This window comes from Camelus ferus, chromosome 11 (assembly GCF_009834535.1).
Source record: "Camelus ferus isolate YT-003-E chromosome 11, BCGSAC_Cfer_1.0, whole genome shotgun sequence".
In the NCBI taxonomy this organism is placed as follows: Eukaryota; Metazoa; Chordata; class Mammalia; order Artiodactyla; family Camelidae; genus Camelus; species Camelus ferus.
Genome location: NC_045706.1, coordinates 12,208,137 through 12,230,541, shown reverse-complemented (window position 1 = coordinate 12,230,541; position 22,405 = coordinate 12,208,137). Strand labels below are relative to the sequence as shown.

The 22,405-nt window shown below is 44.2% G+C and overlaps 1 non-coding gene across 1 annotated transcript; it reads left to right on the top strand.

The window, feature by feature from the left end:
* Positions 1-821: 821 nt before the first annotated feature.
* Positions 822-895, top strand: TRNAP-AGG. Its single transcript has one exon. It is a non-coding gene; the product is annotated as a tRNA-Pro (tRNA).
* The last annotated feature ends 21,510 nt before the right edge of the window (positions 896-22,405 follow it).

Here is a 22,405-nt window from a genome sequence, read left to right as displayed (position 1 = left end):
GGGAAATTATACATGATGCATACAGGAGGAATCTCAGTTCGAGATCCTATCACTTGCCCAGAGTTCAAATGCTCTACTTTTTATTTTTTGGCATCTAAAGTTTTCCTTAAGAAGCCTACATGTTTATTTTCTGGTATTGTTTTTTAAACTACAAAGTAAAACATTTGGAATTCTATTGCGTGAAACTCAAGAGTTTCCATAACAGAATTAAAATTACATTCAGCCTCAGGGTTCATCTCCGTTGTCATTGGCTGGAAAAGGCAGCCCCAGTTATGGGAGCCGGCTCTCAGACGCTTGGTCTCCGGGTGGAAGATCCGAAACACCAGACCTGCCTTAAACACGTGCTTAAGTAAGCCTTACGGAAAAGTCTGACATTCGTCAACTCAGCGCAGTCTCATCAGGGAGCTGGAATCCTACCACCTAGAACATTTGATTAATTACATCTTGGTTTCTTACCTTCTCCTCCACCCCTCCCTAGTCTCTAGCCCAGAAACACTCAAGAGCGTAAGAACTCCTGGCATTTATCAAGCGCTTGCTGTATACTAGGCACTACTGTAAGCACTTTCTATGTAGTAATTCAGAAAATCCTCCCACCAACACTAGAAGTAGGTACTGTTATTTCTCCCATTGCTGCAGACGAGGAAGAAAGCTTAGCAGCTGAGCAGCAATGTTAGGAACTCTGGCTCTGCCGACAGCCCTCCCCAGGTTTGCACCTCAGCTCTGCCAGCTAACAGTTGTGAGAACTTAGGCAAATAAGTTGTTAGGCTTTCTGTGCGTCAATTGCCATTAAAACGTTCTTTCTCTAAAATGGGAATAACAGGGGGAGGGTATAGCTCAGTGGTAGAGTGCATGCTTAGGGTGCAGGAGGTCCTGGGTTCAATCCCCAGCACTTCCATTTAAATAAAATAAATAAATAAAACCGAATTGCCTCCACCCCCAAGACAAAATAAAATGGGGATAACAACGTGAAATTATAGTTAAGGATTCTTGAGATTAAATATATCTCTTTTATGACACTAGAGAATCCTATTGCTAAACACATTTTTAAAGCATCCTTTTCAGTTTATTGTCCATGAGTTTAGGCTTTCATACTCTTCTTCAAACATCATGACATATACCTCTAAGGGGTCATGGTGTACCTGTGTGGGTGCCCAGCATGGAAGTGAGGAGTGGGAGGTGAGGAATGGAAGGAGAGAGGAACCAAGAGCAAGATGGTCTTTCTCCTTTTGAGAGCAAGAGCTGCAAAGACTATGTAAACCCGAAGTTGCCTGCAAGTGAAGCCAACATGGAGGGAAACAAAGGCAAGAAAGAAAAAGAGTAAAAAACCAAGCCCCCAAGGATGTCATTCTAGCATCTTGATCCAGCCCTACCTGAAGCAGGCCCCACAGCTACATGAACCATAATTCCCATCCCTGCCTGCCTCATTTGAATTCAGTTTCTGTTCCATGAAATTAAAAAAAAAAAATACAATCTACAGATGGAAGAAGTTAACTGTGTGTGATCCCCAGCATGTAGACTCCAGGCCAGTTGGAACCAGAAGGTAGATGATTGAGATTCCCAAAACATCACCCTGTTATCTCAACATCAACCAGTCAGAAGGATGTCCACAAGCTGATTGCACACCCTACAATCTCACTCCTTTAGAAATCCTTCCCTGAAAGCTATTGGGGAGTTCACATTTTTTGAGTATGAGCTTCCCGTTCTCCTTGCTTGGCTCCACATTGGGTGCCTTGCAATAAAAGCTGTACTGTCCTTCAATGACCCTACAAAAATCTAAAATAATATCTTACCTTATATCCCCTCACCTCTTCTCTTCCATAATTCAAACCTAATTGGAGAAACAACACAGTACCTAGCCACCCATTCTTCTTTCCTTCTGTCCGTCCATCTATGTGTCCATCCTTCCATTTATTCATTCATTCAACAAACATTTGCTGAGTACTTAGTTAGAGCCAGATGAGAAAGAACAGAGATGAGCGAGACACGTGTTTGTTCCTTATGGAGCACCAGGCACACTCACAAAACTGCAAACCCAGTAAAACGGCTACTGTTTCATACGAATGAACAGTTACAAAGGTAGTCTTATGAATGGAAGGGTGTGACTTTGGAGGAAATTTCTTAATATCTCCATGTATCATTTTTTTAAGGTTTCTTAAAATATTGTGGAGGTTATAGTTTAGGTTTGAACAAAGTTCCCACCTTTTCCTTTTATCCCCTGAGCTGAATGATGATGTTCATTTTGAAGGAAGAAATGAATTCTCAAACCTCAGGCGGCCCCTCCACACACACACACATCTTTTGCGCGGTCTGCAAAAGACTCCAGCCTGAGGTCAGGGAAGAAAAGTGGCAAGTGTGCTCAATATTTAAATGATTTGAAAACCCCTGTTACCTTCTGCTACAGAGATGGGGATTTATCTCCTGGTGAGATGGAGGATTCCTTTCTCAAGAGCTCCTCGTAGAAATCCTTCAGTCCCTTTCTGTGAGTGTCCTTTAAACACAGGTGGAGACCCATCATCAAATAGATGTTCTTTAAAACATGCGCTTAAAAGACTGAGGAAGAGACTGACTTGCCAAGCTGATAAATTATTTTCCAGTCAATTCTCTCTAGTTCGCGTACCTAAATCTTAGCACAAAAGTGATCCAACAGAATGTAAATTTATTAGGAATGCATCCTCGATTTGTTTTCATTTGAGATTACTGCGGGCTTATTTATTTATTTTGCAAATAAACTATGAAAACCTCTAATGTGCATTATTATTTGGTAACAAGATTTGATTTAGAATTCACATGGAACATCATAGTTTATCAAAGGAAATGTCACATCAGAATCTTTTGTGTTGTTTGTGTGAAATGTTCAAAGTAATTACAAATGTGACAAAATCTAAATTGTACATTTAAGAAGGAAATCGTGCTAAAATTTCTCACTTGATGTTCAGATAATATGAGCAGCTTATAAGCCTCTGAGTTTTGTTCTCTGTATTGTAAATAATATTAGCAGCATCCTCAAGTCGCCGATTATTTGTAAAACACAGATGAAAAATATGGTGGTTTTTTTTTTTAAATAAAGTTACACTTTTTAGTTTTGTTCTTCAAGTCAGTATTGCTTTTACACATGCGTCACATCTTTTATCAAATATCATGTATTTTTCAGAGCCAATCACACATATGATCACATTTCAACACAGGGATGTCAATCACATATTCTGGGGGGATGAGAGTAGAGAGAACTTTCTTTTTGGTGGTGATTAAAGATGAGGGACAGGAGATCCATCAGTCCCTTTTAAGACAAATGTTTTAGAGAGAGATGGGGTTAGAAATAGGTGGTTATTAAAAAGGAAAAGCTCTCTTCCTTCTCCCCTCTCTCTCCCCCACAGCACCGCTTTCTCCTCATCTACTCTACAATCCAGGGCTCAACTCTTCCAGCTGAGGGCACGTCCCCAGCCCTCCATTCCCTGCATAAAAGGGAGGAGAAGCTCTTCTCCTTTGGATCTTAGGCTCCAAGTGTTTGCTCAAAGGGACAGTGTCGAGGTCAAAATAGGAAAGAGATGCCACCTGGTAGCACTTTCCAAAAAGCCAGGTACTGTTGGTATTTTGACCCTGAGTGGCCGCAGCATTGAGGCCTTGAAAGCAGCTCTTCTCAAGCTTGAATGTGCAGAAGAGTCACCTGGGGGTCTTGTTAAATGAAGATTCTGATTGAGAAGGTCTAAGATGGGACCTGAGGTTCAACATTTCCAACAAGCTCCCGGGTGATGTGGTTGCTGTTGTTCTGAGTAGCGAGGTTCTAAAGAACACTGAGTCTTGAATGAAGCATCGAGACATTAAGAAAAAAGTGTGTGTGTGTGTGTGTGTGTGTGTGTGTGTGTGTTGGAAATGACCTCCGTAGACTTGGCCAGGCCTTTGCCAACTCAGCCCACTTGCTCTGATGAATAACCAAAACATCCCAAGTCCTTGTGGAGTGCTAAACCCTTTCAGATACTATTACTGCAATCCCCATTTTACAAATGAGGCACAGAGGTTAAGGTTCTTGTCCAGGGTCATAAAGCTAACAACAGAGGTCGGACTTTTGGGACCCAGCCTGACAGAATTTCTCCTACCTGCCCTGAATCATGAGGCTACACTGCCTCCAAAAATGGGTTTCAAGCTCTTTCCTTTGTCAGGACCTTTGCATATGCTGTTCCCTCTGCTAAGAATGACCTTCCCCACATTTTGCCTAACCTCTCACCCTTGAGATCTCAGCTGAAATATCACTTAGAGAGGCTTTCTCTGACTCTTCTCTTATTTCAAATTAAACATGTCCTGCTTTTTTTTTTTCCCACAGCATCTCATTGCTTTCCCTCATAGGAATGCTCACAATTTTCAATTATGTGGTTATTAGTGTTAATTTGCTTTCGTATTTATTTCCCTCACAAAACCACAAGCTCTAGGAAGCTGGGGACTGTTTATTTCACCAGCCCCTAGCACAATGTCTAGAACAAAATAAGGGCTCTCTAATTACTTGACTAACGGAGTGACAGATTCACCAAGTGAATGAATGAATGAATGAATGAATGTATGAATGAATGAAGTGAATTTACATCCTGCAAATAACTACTAAGCCACTAGAGGGCAAGTATACTCATCACACTGACGGTTTTAAGTGTACCACATATGGTTGACATAACCAAGAAAATAAATTCAAATGGTATTGCACGTGTGCCATTGGCCATAAAATAGGTGGAATAAAAAAACTCATCTAAATTACATTAAAGAATGAGAGTATGGGTTTCAGAAGTCCACTCATTTCTAACTTTCTGATACAGTCCTGACCAGACGTTTTTTAAAAGTCTGAGATGATTTTCAGGTTTTCAGAGCACATATCTACTTTTAATTCCTGTCAATCCTGCCCCAGACTTAACAGTGTGTTTTTATCCCCAGGAGTGCAGGGAACCTGGGGAAGCTGATGCCCTGGGAGAGGGGCAGGTCTAGTTTGTTACGGGATTTGGTCCCTGGATACGGCTCCACAGTGAGTCATCAGGACGTCCAGCATGATGTGAGGACGGATCGTTGTCATGGCTTGAGTTCCCCAAGAAACAGACCCTGACACAAGTTTTCTGGACAAGCTGTCTGTTGAGAAATGAAGCAGAGCTGTGAAGGCAACTCTGAAGTGTGTGTTACCTGGCCAGTGACCACTGTGGATGCCCGAAGCTCAGTCTCATGGGGAGATTCGGGGAAGCATCACGGTCCCTCTTCAGTTATTCCACCCAAAGGATCGGGAGCTCAGACACTCTCACACAACTCCACTCAGGGCGACACTAATCCTCAGGCCCTTCCAGCCTGCCTGGAACACCCTTCATTTGCAAGAGGGCCCCCGAGCAGAGGTACAGGCAGTGGCACACTCAGGGGTTAAAGCCCAGGGGAGCTGGTAGCACACTGATGCCTCCTGCATCACCCATTCTGATTCACAACCCAGTTGAGAGCAAGAATCTTGGAGCAGATGGGCCACGAGTCTGACTCAGAATTTATGTCTTTACTACCTCAAACCCCTAAGTACCTCTGACGCCTCCCAAAGCCACTGAGACAAAGGAAATGTTAAGGCCTAGAGTGGTCCCCATCCCAACTTCCACCATTAATGCGGACATTTGCTATCCAAAAAGAAGCCTGCTTTGTCACTGCCACTGTCCCTTCATTTCCAGAATTCTGAGATGACTTCTCTCCTAAGTACCCATACTTTTTGTGTATGTCTTCCATCCTGTGTGATCTTGGACTTGGGTCTAAATTTTTCCAGCCCTTTATTGCTCTGCCCATGGAAGGAGAGCGAGGACACCCTTACCCTGTCTATTTCACAAGGATGTTATGAGTAGAGATGAGATAGTATCTGAAAACCACTTTGAGCTCTGAAGAAAAGTGCTCCTATGAGCTATATAAATATAAGTTATTACACAGTATTATTTTAACCTGGCCCAAGTTTAGATTAGTTGTATGAATCATTCATCAACCTTTACTTTGTATAATTAAAAACGTGTGGTTCTTGGAATCTTTGTTTGGGAGGCAAGTTAATGTGGCCGGACTAGGATTGGCAAGCTCTTAGAAGTCAAAGACTTCTGGTCTAAAGACAGATGCATTGATCGATGGGGAAAATTCTGTTATCAGTTCTCATTTCGAGATATGCTCAGTCAGCTTTTTTAGGAATCTAGGATTCATATTTTTCCTTATTGGCCTTTTAATATCACCGGCACTTCTGTGGCATATCAGAAGGTATTCAAGAATTGTCTCCAGTTCTTCACGTTTACACCCAAGTAAATCTACGCAATGTATTTGCTGCCAAGGCTTTCTTCTTGCACGAACACGTCAGTGTCGACCGGCCCTGGGAGGCTAACTCAATAATTCACTCCTTTGGGCGGAACGGCGGACTCCCCATTTGGGTTCCTCTCCACATGTCAACGTGCCTGATTTAAAAATGTCCCCTCCTTAATATGAATGGTATTGACCACAGCAGTGCATGAAGGAATGTACCAGCTGGACAGTTAGTTCTATGAGTCTGTGTGCTTCTTGGTAGCAGTGGGGAAGCTTCCCTCGTGTCTGTGTCTCCGCCATGACGCCCAGCACAGCACCCGGCATTCAATGGGCACTCAACAATTGTTAATTGTTAATTGAATGAGTGAATGCTAATAAAGAGAGAAAAAAAGAGAAATAAAAACACAATGAACCACTGAACCCAGGGATATCATTAGCTATGGCCGCCCCATGTGTTAGTTATTAGCTATTAGTTATGTGGGTGGTCTGGGAGAGATGGACTAATTCTTCTGTTGGCCACAGTGGTGTCAAACAGTATATTAACTATTGGGAACAAGGGTGTTGACTGGATTTCTGCTGTGCATTAAACCTCCCCTAGTGTCTCCAATGAATTAGACATATGTCCCAGGGGCCCAAGCTATTCCCAGCTTGCAACTTACACAGTGGAAGGATCTGGTGGGTCAAAAGGATGTCAGGTAAGGTCTGCAGGGAGTGTCCACCCCTGCACAAATACACCAGGAAGCAAATTGTTCACAAATCCCACCCAAGTATCCCTAAGGACTGGGTTGTCAGATCACAGGGAGCGAGGGTAATTGACACCTTATAAGGAGCATAGAAATTGTGCCCCTACAATTCTGCTATCTACTTCCGTTTAAAGCATCATCACAATATTTCTGCCATGATCACGGGCGCTTATGATTAAGGTGTTACTGACAACACACACTCGAACTCTAACACAAATAAACCAAAGTGAACACATGAACAAGATCTGTAATCATCTCTATCACAGATGAATTAATATCTATAATAATCTCTAGTTTTATTTTTGTCCATTAATCATGTAGCATTTACCCACTTTTTAAACAATTATATTTCCCTTAAGTTTTAACTTTAACCATTTCTTCTTTGTTTCAGCGTGGGAAACATGTTGCCCACTTCCTAGATCCAAGCTTAAATCAACTTGCACTATTTTTTTTTTTTTCATTTCAAGATTTAGGGCTTTTTTATTCTCTCCTAAATTGTTAAGTGGCTCGTGGTTTTAAAAGAAACCAGCCAACTATAAAAGGTCCTTTAAACTTCTAGGACATCAGTTCACTTTTTCAGGAGAGCATTTTGAAGAGATGGGGTAAATGAAGTAGAAACATTCAGATTAAATTTCCTTTGAAATCCGTGGGTTTTAAAATTAAGGGAAAGTGATTGGCAAAACATGTTTTGGTTTTTGCCGAAACTGAAATGTCTGAAAAATAGTTCAAGATGTTCTTCCACACCCCAACCACATCCATCTGGGGCCATCCATCTCTAGTTTACATCTAGTTTTGTACATCCACTATGCAGAGAACATAGCTCCTTACTGCAACCAGGGGGCCACCATATTTTTCTAAGGGAGAAGAACATGTTAAGTCTAAAGGGTGGATATCCAGTCTCCTATCATACTCGTGATATTCTTTTAAGAAGAAGAAAGTTCTAGACTAGATAGTCATAAAAAGGCAGTTGCTTCCAATAGATTTTGAATCAGGCCAGAAATGTGAGAGTAGTTTCTATCATCTATCTACCCACTCCTTCTTCAATCATTCATTCATTCAACAAATATTTCCTGAGTGCCTCCCACATGCCAGGGATTGTACAAACACAAAGGGAAGTAAAAGACAGCCCCTGGTCTTACGGAGCGGACCATCTTCTAGGGGAGTATTTTTAAAGTGTCCTGTGTGAGTGGTGCCATACTGGGGGCTGAGCAGGGGCACAGGAGAAGGAATGGACAGACCTGTGCCCGGGGAGGACAAAGGGAAGATTTCATAGAGGAGCCATAAAAGATGAGACAACATGAAGGCAAAAAGTGGAGAGTGGTTGGAAAATTATGACACCTAAATAAGAGTATGTTGGAGCATCCTTTGGGAAATGGTTCATTCTAACTGGCAGACCAAGGAGAGATTGGTGAAGCCTGGTGGATGCTCACAGGGTGCAGGAGGATTCGGAGGAGATATTCTCCTATTTCTTTTCCTTTCTTTTCAAAATTCAGTTGCTGGCTCTCAACCTGTCTTGGCAGCCCCCCAGATGATGCTGTAAGTTGACAGTCATGGATTGAGGCTGAGCTCTGCCTGGCCACACGTGAGCCCTCTCTCCTTTCTGGGTCTCGGCTACTCTAGATGATCTGTAAGGCCCATCAGAGAACAACTACACAGTCCCGGTTCTGAAAAATGGCACAAATCGTAGATTTTCCTCCCTTACTGTTTTTTTTCTTCTAATTATCAGAGTTGGAGAAACTCTGTGCAGAAAGTCTGTACTTCTCCACTCACAGCTTGGAATTCTTGAAAATTCTTGAAAATCCACAAAGGATTTTCTTCCTTCAGAGAACAGCCCAGAGCCCTGGGGACGTGTCTGCTTTGCTGATTGACAAGTGTGCTCAGATGACACTTGGCTTTTAGCTGTTTGGTTATGGTTTCCTTTGGACTGTAATACGGATGGCAGTTTCCTCATAATGTACTGAAACTGCCAGTTAATTTGTAGCTGTGCATTCACCTAATCACAGGACTGAACAGCTAGCTGTCCTTTGCATACATGAAGATGGTGGTGTTAGTAATTGCGTTGTCACGTGTGGTATAATATGTGGTTTGGAAACCATTATAGGATTAGAGGCAATTTGGAGATTATCATCTCCATGACATCACCTACGGGGGTTGAGACCGGCAGTTTCATGAGTTCTGTGATTCAGATGACATGAAACATACATAGGTCAGGTTTTCTGCTCTATTGACCAGACAATATATATACATACACATATATACATATATCTGAATGACTCTACACCAAACCATTGCTTGACATTTTTCTGATGAGCACTGTGTTATTCCTAAAGTCAAAAAATAAAAACAGTGAAGAGTGTACACATGCAGGCTGGTCCAATTTAAAACCTAGCCCTCCCCTTTTCCTAGTTCCGGTTCTAAACAGTGTAGAAGAATCTGCCACCATTGTTTCGGCAAGTTTATCTAAAGTGTCACATGAAACTTCAGTTCCAGTAATGGGCTTTTAGGAGTCTCAGCCTCTTTCTGATTTTTGAAATGAGAAGGGAGTGGGTTGCTAAAGCCTCAGGGCCCCATCCCTGCTTCAGCCCTTCCTCTGGCTCCCTCTCTTCGTCAAGGCTGTGTTGTGTCTGCTCCTAGGACCTCCTTCTCCTCCTTGGGTCCCATCCCTAGACTCTGTCAATGGATTGAAACAAGCTGGAACAGAATGACTCTCTCTGGGAGTTAGGAGGTACGCGTGGAAGGGATCAGCAGAGGCCACTTGGGGGAGGAGTGACCTGGGTTTTAGTCCCACTCCAGGCATCTCAGATCTGTGCCCTTGACGTACTACTTAAGTTCTCTTAGCCACAGATGAGGGTGGCAATAGTGGGGAGAATGAGATCCCTTCCACCCAGAGACCTTTTCTGACCCCACAGTCCTTCTAGATTCCTCCCTAGTGCCCTTGTTCATGCCTCTCCCCACATTTGTCTGCCTTTATTGAGATGGGTTATTTATCCCCATGTCCCATCCACCCAACAGTAGGCTGCGTGAGCGCAGGGGCTGTGAAGTTGACACGCAGACACTCAGTAGTAGACAATAAATGAGTTAAAAGAAGACTAAATGATTCCTCCTGGCACAGGATTTTGTGAGGCTAACTGAGGGAACACATGTAAGCTCCTAGGGCATCTGTGTCACCTCATCGGCATCCCATAAAAGTCAGTGTCCTTTATTCATCTTTGTGTTCTGGGGGCTTCATCAGAGCTGCAGAGCTGGTTTGTGTAATTGCCGAGAGTGCTCCAGGCACTCTGTGTGGCTGTGCTCAGAGACACAGCAGGGGGACTGGAAATAATGCACTGTCACTCTTCAAGTGTCAAGGATGTGGTTCCAGCTCACCCGGTCATGCAACCCCAGAGCCGTCCATGGGAGCAGAGGCTTCTGCATGGTGACGACTGGGCCCCCAGGAACCCACAGACTCATCCAAGTGGAGATGCCAAGCTCCAGAGATGAGGGAGGGCAGAGGTCAGTCAGGACTGGGCTAAAATCAGAAATCATGGTGAATGTAGAAACCACACGATGTAGATTTAAAATATATGAACTATACAGTCAATACAATAATGATGTTTCTTTGGACACTTGAATTTCTGGACAGAGATTTACACCTGCTCTTTATGTTGGCATTTAGCAGCTGAAGCCATCCCTTGACAGGACTGAGACCTTCGCACCTTCGGAGATCATCTGCCAGCCCCTGGGTTTGGAGTGCATGCGTGTGTGTGTGTGTGTGTGTGTGTGTGTGTGTGTATGGTATGGGCTTTCAGCAGGGTCCTGCCCGGGTGGATGCAGTGTGGAAGTCCATGTGTTTTCACTTTGAGACCATGTATCCCAGAGTCCCCTAAAGTCTGCTTTCAGATGTTGTAGCATTATCAGTTCTCGAATTTTCTTCAGAAGCACATTTCATGTGGTTCCCTAAATGTTAGAACTTCTTCCACCCCCAGACCTAGCAGAAGACTTTCATAGGGTTTCCATTAAATGACCACAATGAAATGTGCATCGGACCATGTTTGAGAATCCCCACTAAACAGTGGCCCACTCTCCTGCTGTCTGTCAGCAAGGCCTCCGAATCACTCAAGTATGTCTCTAATTTGTGCTGCTCTCAGGAGAAGTATCAATAGTAAGAGATCACTTTCATAAGTGATATCATATCCTGATTGAACATTGCCAGGGAGTCTTGGGCCACTTGATGGTTGCGTTGGCCTTAGATCCAATTACAGTTGTGAAAGTGGTTTGCATTAGAAGTTCTGACTCTAGGATTTGATCATTATAAGTAGGCTAAACCACCAAAAGAATGTGAATTGCCTTCACTAAAAGGATGTAATAGCCCAGAGAATATCTTTCATATTTCAAATTAGGGAAATCCAGCATGGCCTTCTTCCCTGTGACGGCCCTTTAACACTGGTCACAGCGATGCAAAGTTCTGCATTCGGCGGGTCCCTCTGGATCCTCGAGCAGACGGGGTTTTAGTTCTTGAATAACCAAAGGGCCTTCCTATGGGGCTGCTTGTAGAACCAGCCCTGAGAACTGAGGTTCAGGGGTGCTGTATCTAAAAGCAGTTGTCCCATGCTTGTTCTAAGTGTGTAGAGACTTTGAAATGGTCCTTTGCCCACCACCCCCTCCGCCTGAACTCAGAAGGCTGTAATATTCCTGCCCGAGGCTGCCCAACTGTGGAAGCACCTGTGTCCAAGATGGTCAGGCGAGGGGCTTCATATGCAGTATGTACACGTTGGTTATTAAAGAAATGAGTCTCCCTAAAGACTCTGAAAGGTTGCTATCCTGGCCAAGAACCATAAAAGGGCCCTAGACACTTCAGAGTCCGCAGACAAAAGTGACCTTCAATCTACACCTCTCCCCATTTCAGAGCGACTTACACACTATTAACTCACGTGCCTGAACTGTTCTCTCAGCTGGAACCTATGGCTCAGGAAGGGTTTTGACTATTTAGAAGGGCAGGTGGGAGCCCCAGCTTTCCCTAGAGGCCCCTGGTTATCCAAGCACACCAGATACCCCAGCTCTGGTCATCCTGGTTACTGCTCACCCAACCCCTCCTCTGTTACTGCTATGAAGACGTAGAGAAGCGTGAGCCAGAAGAAAGGAAAGCAGAGCAGCATTGGCCCTTGTCCTCCATCTTCTCAGGCCGGCCTCCCCGCCCCGCCCTGGCAAGCCCCGCCCCACCCCTCCCCACTCCACCCCCGACAAGCCCTGCCCTGCCCCGACACTGCCCCGACGCCACCCTGCTAGTCACGGGCAGTAACGGCGACCCAGTGACGGGACCTTGGAAATGGGTCTCTCGGACTTGACCATGTTGAGCTGTACGGATGGGTCTTGGGCAGGGAGAGCTATGTCCACTTTCTTTTTCAGGAAACAAATGTATTTATATAACCAGTTCATGCTGGGAATGTTTGCAGCGCAGAGTTACTTCAAAGAGAAGTCAATATTCAGACCAGTAAAATGGTTTGCAGAAATTCACAGTAGTGCCTTAACTTTCAGAAAGAAATTTTATTAGACTTACTTGCTGTAAAGTTTGGCATTTTACAAAAAGAACAACAGGGCTCATTTAATTTATTTTCCACAGCACTGCAAATGCCCTCTTCTCCCGCTTCCCTGCTTCCTCTCCTTCCCTCCCTCCCTCAGTCTCTTCCTTCCTTCCTCCTTCCCTTCCTTCCATTTCTTCCTATAACTTTCCTTCCCTCCCTCTCATTTTTTTTAAAAAGAATATTACATTCTATCAAATGTCTTCTAAGTAATGACATTTTTAAAAATCCAGAGCTGAGCTGCAAACGAAAATTCTTAGTTGCCTTCTACATATGAGAACTTAAATGACTCTTGAATGCTAATTAAACTAAAAAATGTAGTTGCCAATTACTTTTTTTAAACTACAGAATATCAATTGTTATGAAATGGCCCAATTCACTGTGTGTGTGTGTGTGTGTGTGTGTGTGTGGTTTCCAATTTGCTAATAGAATTTTTGATTCTGGAGTTTGATCCGCTGATTCTTACATGGAAGAAGGTCAAGATTCAGAAGCCAGCCCTTCAAGGGCTTCAACCCTCACTAGAGATCTAGCATCAAATAGCCCGTTGAGTGTGCCCCTCTCAGTCTACTTCCAGGGTGATAAGCAACTCTCCCTGCTCGCTGAGCAGGGGGAATTCTGATCCTGATGACAGCACTCGGGGGAGGTCCCCCTGCCATCCAGGATGACAATGCCGGGAACTCGCAAGAGAGCCGGGAGCCTCTTGCAGTTACCCACTGAAATGCTGAGCACACTATACAGACGCATCAGCACCCACCCGCTTCCAAGTAATATGCTTTCACCTCACAGCAAGCAGCGTTTGAGTTCAGGGAGAGGAAATGTGTGTTAAGAGAGCAGGTTAAAAATCGACATTATCCCAGACTTTCATGAAATCAAAATTATGGCCATGATGCTAAGTTATTATAATGTATTTATTACCAGGATCGCTTTCATATTTAACCAATTTGGCCCATCTCGAGACCTGTTTTAAAATGCACCACCTTGCCCACCTTTCCCATTTTCATATGAAAAACAGGAAAGCAAAAACTAATTTACTCAGAGAGACACAGAGCCTGTTTGCACGTTTATCTCTTACAGACCACCCCTCAGTCCAATGTTGACAGTACATGATATTCCATTAATCTGCCTAATGAAAATTTAACCAGTGTTATAAACAAATAATTGGCTATTATCCTCTCAAAGATCCCGAATAAATTACTTCTGCTTATCCCCCCCCCCCACCCAGTGCTCAAAAGCTAGCCCTTTCTGATGGATATCACAGGGAGAGGGAAGGACTGGCTGGCACCAGCTGTCATTGTCACAGATTGACTTGGAGCCCTGGGATGGACCACGCTGAGGGATGGGGGAGGGGTGGTGGGAGAGACAGCCCCACCTGTGGGTCACCGGTGTGGCCCGCCTTTAGGAACCACTCCCTACATCTCTCCTTATCTTCACACTCTCCTTTTTCCTTGTTCTCTCCTTTCCTTCTGCCTTCCATTAAATTTCTCCATCCTCCTCATTCCTACCTCTGAGTTATTACAAGTCCTTCAAGATTCTTCATCTCCTTAACTCAGCCACATCCCGGTACCCCCATCCCCACGGTCCTCTCACTGCTTCGCTGTTATAATTGTAATTGTCAAAACACGGGGTCTGCTTTCAAAGGGAGCGCCCAGTGCCAAAACTGTTGGCACACGCTATCCTGAATAATTCATCGAAACTAGGTACAGACCTTGATTGTCACGTTATGTTAAATCAGACAAAGTGAAGGAATCTATTTCAAGCCATTATTCCTAAAAAGTAGTCCCGCCTCCACAGTGGCTCATTAAAGCCCGAATGGCTTGGCTAAAGGCAGGGAACTGAAAGGGAAACCCTGAGCCAGTGCTCAGAATATTGCATGGCCTTTCTTACTCATCTGTCTTCTCTGCTAGATAACGACTTTTTTTTTTCTTTTTAAAGACAGGGATTATGTCTTGCGCATCTATTTCATTACCACGTGACACACAAAAGTACTAAGTGAATGAATGACTGCTGAATGAATAAATGTAAACATTGTGGGCTCCTTTAAGAAGAATTCCTCTTAGGAGCAAAGGCAACAAAATTATTATAATGATAGTTAGGAAGGTTTTTTTTTTATAGTGTGCTCTCCCCTTTTCAAAGCCCTTAGATTTCCTAGTATCCACAGTTCAAGTCCCACAATTTATGCTGCAAACTGCAAAAAATGAACTTAAACATCATTTATGTTTTCTCTTAAATACCTAGTAAAAATATCACCGCTGTTCATTATGAAACAGTACCAAAGGGCAGAGAGTGGTCCTTCTAACCCTGTGGTTCTCACTCTTTAGAATGAAAAAATTCATCTAAGAAGCCTATTATGTGTAGATCCTCCTGTTCCACCCTCAGATTTGAATTCAGTGGGTTTAGGAGTCTGCTGCTGTATCAAGCACCCCCGGAGCTGCTGCTGTAGGCGGTTGGTGGACAACTTATTAAGAAATGCTTCTCTAATGAGCGCTTATACCCAGTTTGGAACCACCTGGAGTTTCTTATTAGGCTGGGACTTCCGTGTGCTATTAGCAAGAGGTTAACATCTTCAGAGACACCCCCGGGGCTCAGTCCTGGACTGGCAGACGGGAGAGAGGGAGCTGTCATCTCCCACGTTTGGCCCCACTGGCCACTTCTTTGGCCACTTTAGCTCATTTAACGTGAGTCTTCACTGCCGACATTGTTCATGTCATCCACGGGCCATGCCAGCTGGCAGGTGAGTCTCGCACTTAGGAGAAAGGTTAAGGCTGGAAATCCAGAATTAGGATTCAAGCAGTAGTCTCGATAATTTGATACTCTCTTCCAATGTATAAGTTTTCAGTAACTAGTTGCTCAGATACAAGCCCAAGAGCACATCTGTCCCAGTGGAACGATAATGCCAATAACCAGCATTGGTCCCGGTACCTGTCACAGTCGTCATCTCATTTGATCTCTGCGATAACCCTCTGAAGGTGCAGTCAGAGCTCAGATTTTCGTATCCAGCAGATGTGAGAGCCGAGGCCCAGAGCAGCTGGCTGAGACACTGCATCACAGTTCTTATATAAGAGAGCTGTGTCGGAGGCAGAGGAGATCACAGGGCAGATAGGACCTCTGGCTATCAGGACAGCCTTGGGGAGAGAGGGGAATGGTATGGATCCCTCCCAGACACTAAGGCCATTGTGGATGGGCATCAGGGGGCCCACAGAGCGGGACTTCACCACCTATGCTAAGGGTGCATGACCAGGGTGGGACCTCAGCCTGACATCCCAGCATTGAGGTCTCATCTCTACTAATGCAAGATTTTCAAAGCTGCCTCTCAGGGTGGTTGAGACAGCATATGTAAAGCACGTGGTCTGACCCACAGAAGGGGATGGATTCCTAAGAGCTGTTATTATGGTAATTACCGTTCTGACCTCAGAAACGTGTACACTGCCCTCCGGGGCTGTCCAAGCAGGCCCAGTACGAGGCAAAATTGCAAAGCAGTTGTGATCATTCCAGGGCAGAGGACTTTTTGGTGCCCTGGGACCCCACAGCTGGAGTTATGGTCCCTGCAAGGCTGCCCCATAGAGAGAGATTGGAGATTGGTTTATAAACCTCTGAAGGTACTTTATGGTTTGGAGAGCAGCTAATGAACAGAAGTATATATTTGGCTTGGTCTAGGCTCAATAGGAAAGATCTGGATTTCACTGGAAAACAGAATATTTCCTCCAGTGACTCCAAAAGCAATCAAAGACACAGTAATTTGATCTCTGAGAATCAGTTTAAAAAAATTAATAAAATATAGCTGAATCTGGGGAAGAAAAATAAAATAATTCCTTGCAAAGGAGGCATCATTAAATCACTCCCATGGGTACGAGCAAGGGAGGGAATGCCAACTCATGGATACACTCAGCTGCATTTGAGAGAAGCCTGTGGAATTCAGTGTCCAGCTTCTGATGCGGACTTCGTTAGTGGCCATTGGCTGAAAACATGGTACCTGTGTTTGCTATTGTGACAAAGACTGAGCTGGACTGGGCACAAGGAACAGGGGCTTGAATGGAATTAAGTTCTCCTGCCTCCTCTCATCCCATCCCTGGACTGATCAGAACCAGTTGGGAGGGGCAGCTTCCACTAGCAATGGCCCTCTCCATGTAACCCACCAGCCACGCCAGTCTACTGCGGTTTCTGGATCTAATACCGATCATGTGGGTGCCATGTCTTAGATCTGGTACAAATCTGCAGTTGCCTCATGAGAACCTAACCCACCAGCAGCCCAATTCAGGGTTAAAGGGATGATCCTTGGGAATTTTTCTTCTCTCATCACTGGGCTCCAAAGACCGGAAACATTTGGGCATCACTGGTCAAGAGATGGAGAGGGTAGGTAGGAAGCAAAGGTCTATGTAGCCTTGGGAAATTATTCTCCCAACATGCCGAGTGTTAGCATAACAGTAATACTAAAAGAGCTAATATTTGTTGTGTATTTTTCAGGTGCTGAGTAAGCACCATTCTAAGTCCTTCCATGCACATGGACTCATTTCGTCCTCACAACACCCTTTTAAGGTAGGTGCTGGTTCCATTCCCAGTTTACAGATGAGAAGGCTGAGGCACTGATTAAGTGACTCACATGGAGTTAGCAGTAGAGTCAGGAGGGAACTCCGGCAGTCTGACTTCAGTGCCCGTGTGCTTAGTCGCCGCACTAAACTGGGTTTTCAATCTCTTTCGACATCAGCTCCTTCCAAACATCTGTCTGTAGGTTCCCTGGGAGATCCGCTCCTCCAGAAATGCTGGAGTTGGAGTTTCTTCCTTTTTCTGGTAACGAAGTGCCAAGTATGCATCAAGGGCACGTGATGATTGCCCAGAAACCACATGGCCTATCGTCTGTCATTCCTCATAATTTATTTTTATGAGAGTAGTAAGTGGTATCAGCATTTTATAAGCACGTATTTATAGTTGTTCATTTAATTTATGCAAATGCCTCATTTATGTAAATCATACACAGATCCGCCATCAGGATATCTTTAGCGAAATAACATGATCAAGATATTTAGGGATCTAACATATATAATCACAGAATGCAAATTACTTTTTACTGCATGTTCTTTCTGCCATTAAGTTCATAAAATGTCAACAATCTGGTTTTACTAAAGCTCACTTTGCGGTGTTTTGGCTGCTTTGGTGTTTCTTTCCTTCTTGCCCCATTTCATTGCTCCTGGGATGACCAGCTCAGGCCAGGGTGCTGCTGAGAGAGGGGAAATCTCACTTGAAGCCCCGCCTTTTCCTTCTGTGCTGAGGGATGAGGTTACAGTGTGTAAACACAATACTGTATTTCGTAGCTATCCCAGGGCTTTGGACTTGATCCCTCCTTGATAGTGGTGCCCTCATTACCCATTCATGATACTGCCAGGCAGTCGTCATGAATAATAAACTGCCCCCGAAATCCGGACCATCCGTTCTGAATTTCTGGCATGTGGCTTCAGTGGCAGGGGGCGGGGGGTTCGTGGTGAGATTTTTATCTTACTTCGGGGAGGAAACTCTGTAGGTGACTTTATATCCAGTCCTGGGACTGGAAAAAATGCATTTAATACTCTGAGCCTTAAGAACAAGAGATAGCAAAGGGTTTTAGGGATTGATATTTGCGCTTGTGCTCATAAGAAAAAAAAAAAAATGGAGGTTGAGGGGAGGACCTAACATGATCTTCTGGTGATCACACCTCAGGATCCAGAACATTCAGCTGTGCAGCCTGCAAGAGCCAACATTGTACTTTACAGTAAAAAGCTGAAAATGCCATCTTCGTAGTAAAGGAAAAACTTATAGTCACCAGTCTTCCCATCCCCCGCGTTGCTTAGGAGAACCATTGACCATCACTAAATGTATCCATAAATCCTTGTTTCTACTTCCCGGGAGCCTGCTACATAGGGTTGCCCACGTGAGAAGCAGCGACACACCACCCGTGGAGCAGGTGTCCTTCTGACCTTCCCTTTGCAGCTCATATTTGGAAACCCTGTGGGTTTTTTATCCACTGCATCTTCAGGAGTGTGATGCGTCTCTATGGGTCAACCAGTTGCCCTGGTTTATATGTCAGTTTCAGGGGCCCCTGGAAGATGATTCTGTCCCCAGGAACCAGAAAACTTTAAGTTTTTTTTTGTATACCTCATAGCCCTTATCTTCAGCCAGTCCATCCCTTACATACTATACAAATTTGGAGAAAAGCTATCCAGCAGCTTTTGCGTAAATTGGATTATAGACAGAAACAATTTGAATATAGATTATATCTCTATTAAAGTAAGCATTTAATAGATGTTTTAAAAAAATGTCACTTCACCATCATTCGAGCTATTTACAAAGCAATTTCCAACCCACGGAGTTTCTGCAGTGAGGTGCAGCAGGGGCAGCTCAGGGCACATTTACTGGTTCTCCATGGAAAACAACACAGTATTCCTACCTTTCTGAATGGAGAGAACCTCCACGTTTAGCTCAGACCCTAAGAGAAACTCCAAATGGTCCCACTCATCACCATGGTTGCACAGCACACGCGGACTGGGACCCTGGGCCATTGGATCAGGGCTGCAGCAAGGGACAGCTGCTCCCCCGAGGAGCCAGAGGCAGGTGGGCAGGCAGCCCTCATAGGCGGCACTTACTGGGGATGAATGGAGCCTTCCAAGGGCTTAAGGATAGTTTGCAGATTGACTATTGAGCATTTGAGAAATCAGAGGTACAGAGCTTGGTCTCTGAGTCAGATAAAAAGTTGCCTTGACTCTCAGCGGTTTCTTAACCTTTGGGCTTTATTTTTGCCATGTCTGCTACCCAGAATCCCCATCTCTCCCCCTCACCTGGTCAGTTTCCACTTATCATTAACATGTGCCAGCGTTCCCCTCCATCTTGCTCCCTTCCTTCCTTCCCGCTCTGGGCTCCTGTCAGCGAACAGACCTCTCAGCAAACTCTACCCCTCACACTCTTGATAATTACCCCTCCCATGCTGGGCACTTAGAAGATATTTTACAAACACTGATTGAATAATGAATTAACATTTCTGTGTTTGTCTCCCCCAACCCTCAGCAGGCTGTGCTTTCTTCAGTGGCACAATCTAAGCCAACTTTGTGTTGTGTATCTAGGTTTCTGCACGTGTTTTGGGGAAAAAAAACACATCTCTGAATTACTGAATGGGTTCTCTTAAGACAGTAACTAGCTTCCTCAGAAAATGGTTATCCATGGTGTATTTGGACTAAAAGGTTTATTTTTAGGGGAGGGAGGAGGGGAACATAGTAATTTTTTTTCCTGAAAAAATCGGAACCCTGGAAACCAAGCAGTGTTTACATAAGAACTTTAGCAAAAGAGTACAGTGAAATCAAGAGTGCCTTGGGAGGGGCAGCATCTTTGCCAGGGCCCATCCCACACTTCAGCCATGATTGTTTGTTATAAATGAACACATACATCATTTATTTTTAGCCTTTTATAATCTCCTTTGGGCCCTGCCTTTTCGACAAAGGTCAAGAAATAGGAAATAAATGATATTCTGGAAGCCAATTCTCTTTCCTAGGATCTGTCTCTGGAGTGCAGGTGGTGGATAGCATCTTGCCTGCCTGCAGCCTCTGGCTCCTAACCTCTCACTGATGGTTCTGTGGTCCCTTCCAAGTCAGTGAATCCCATGAGCCAGGCCTAGGTCCAGTTATTAATTATATGGGAAAGTGATTAAAAGTGACCAGAACATTTTAATTGCAAGAAGGCCTATCCTCTAACTCAAAAAAAAAAAAAAAAAAAAAAAAAAAAAAGGATGGTTCACAATTTCCTCATTTGCTCTTCATCGAGAATTCATTTGCAAAGGAGGAGCCAGCATTGCCTGTGGCCGAGCCTCCAGCGAGCTGCTCTCAGGTAATGGGCAGCTATCTTATTCCTTTCTTTTTTCTATTTAGTTTTTTTTTTTTTTTTTTTTTTTTTTTTAATGCAGAGAGCTTGCCTCTTGCTTCTCCTAACCTTTTGACTGCAGGCCAAAGAGATAATTGGGATTTTTTAAATATATGGCCAATATGAAGTAATAAGAAAAGGCAATTTTAGTCAATGCCTGGTTTTCATCTCAGTTGCAAAACAGCAGGCAAGCAGGTTTGAGAACCCCTGTGCAGCTCACCCAGAGCATCATTCATCCGGTGAGGGGAGATACAAGGTCCAACCCAAGCACAGGTTTACTCTTGACTCAGTCCCCTCTGCACAGTGCCCACCTCTCTTGGACTTGACTAAAACTTCTGAGCTTCCCTGGTTGCAGAGAGTTGGGTGGTCCTAGGTACTGGCATCTAGGTAGGAGCTATTTAGGAGGAAGGAACCTAGAAAGGGAGGAAGGAAGAAAGGAAGGAATGAAGAAGAGAAGGGAGAGAGAGAGAAAAAGTTCTATTTTCTTTACATTTAGACCTTTTTTGCAGAGGTTGTGATATTAAAATATCTAACGACAGAACGGCAGGGCCACCAGCTGAGCATAAAGGCTGCAGTATTGTGGCAGGTCTCAGTGGCTCTGCTGAGCCAAGTGTTAACTCTAGATGGTTGTTAAATATTTTAAAGATTTTGTTTGGCCAAATTCATATTAACCCCAGACAGGAAAGGGGCCCCAGTAAGATCTCCAGGAAGAGGGTTCAGATGGCTTCTGCTGAAAATTATGACCACGTAATTCCCATAGCTTCCTTCTCCAGGAAGGTCACGACAAGGATGGGTCGTTCTGCTGATCTGATAAAAGGATTCTTGGTGCCAGGGGTTGAAGTCTCCCTACTCGCGATACATCAGTATTTTACTGCATCAAAGGGGCCTGGCTCCCACCTCTGGGTTCATGTAACTGTGCACTGACCCATTCAACCATTTCCTGAATACCTGCTGTGTACAAAGCACTTTGGAGGGAAAACTAAAAAGCCTTCCCACCTTTTACAGGGGTCACCAATAATTGTCCACAGATTTTTTGTTTGTTCGTTAGAAAAAAAAACAAGTATTAAAGTATTAAAAAAGAAAACCTTGAACACATATTTTAAAATCAGGACTTTTAATTTAAAACTCCAGATTTCTAATCTCTTTGAGGGAAAAAACCCCAAACCTTAGAAGCTCTTAGAAGCTCACATTTCCCCCTGGAATTGTAGATTCTCCCACAATCCACTGGGGCAACCCTTGCCCCATCTAGATGTGGATGGAGTCACCACTTCGCTCACCCCTCTTGGCTGTCAAACAGCCATGCTCCCAATTATGTCACAGAAACTGTACGGCAGTGGTGGGGTGGGAAGGCTCTGGGGTGAACAGTTGACACTTTTCATCGTGTTCCTTTGGATAAGTTACCAAATCTCTCTGTGCCTCAGTTTCTTTACTTGAAAAATGGGGATAACACAGTCCTGATTGTCTAAGTTTGTTGTAAAGATTAAAAAGAGGTCATGAGAATCAAGTGCTTAGAGCGGTTCCTGGTACATAGTAAGTGCTCAGTAAACATGGCTGTCTCGAAGAATATGAAAGATGAGAATGATGTGGGCCTTGTCCTCAAACAGTCATAAAATGGAAAGTGAGCATTTAGAAAACATCTCTGAAGGCTGTAGTTCAGAGACCAGTCCTTATGGTCCCCTTCTGCACTGTCTTTCCCACTCTATCTCGTAGGTACCATGTACAAACATTATTTGCCTACAACTGGCACCCAGCGGGGAAGAAACAGGATGGACAGAAGCAGACTGATTCACTTCTCTTGGCGGGAGTGCGGATGGGTCTCTGAGAGGCCATGTTCCACTCACCCCACAAGAAGAGAACCTGGAGGTCACTGTAACCAGCCCACTCCCCCAGCACCAGATGCCATCAGCAAAAAAACAAAACAAAACAAAAAAACCCTCCAGGAAAAAAAAAAAAAGA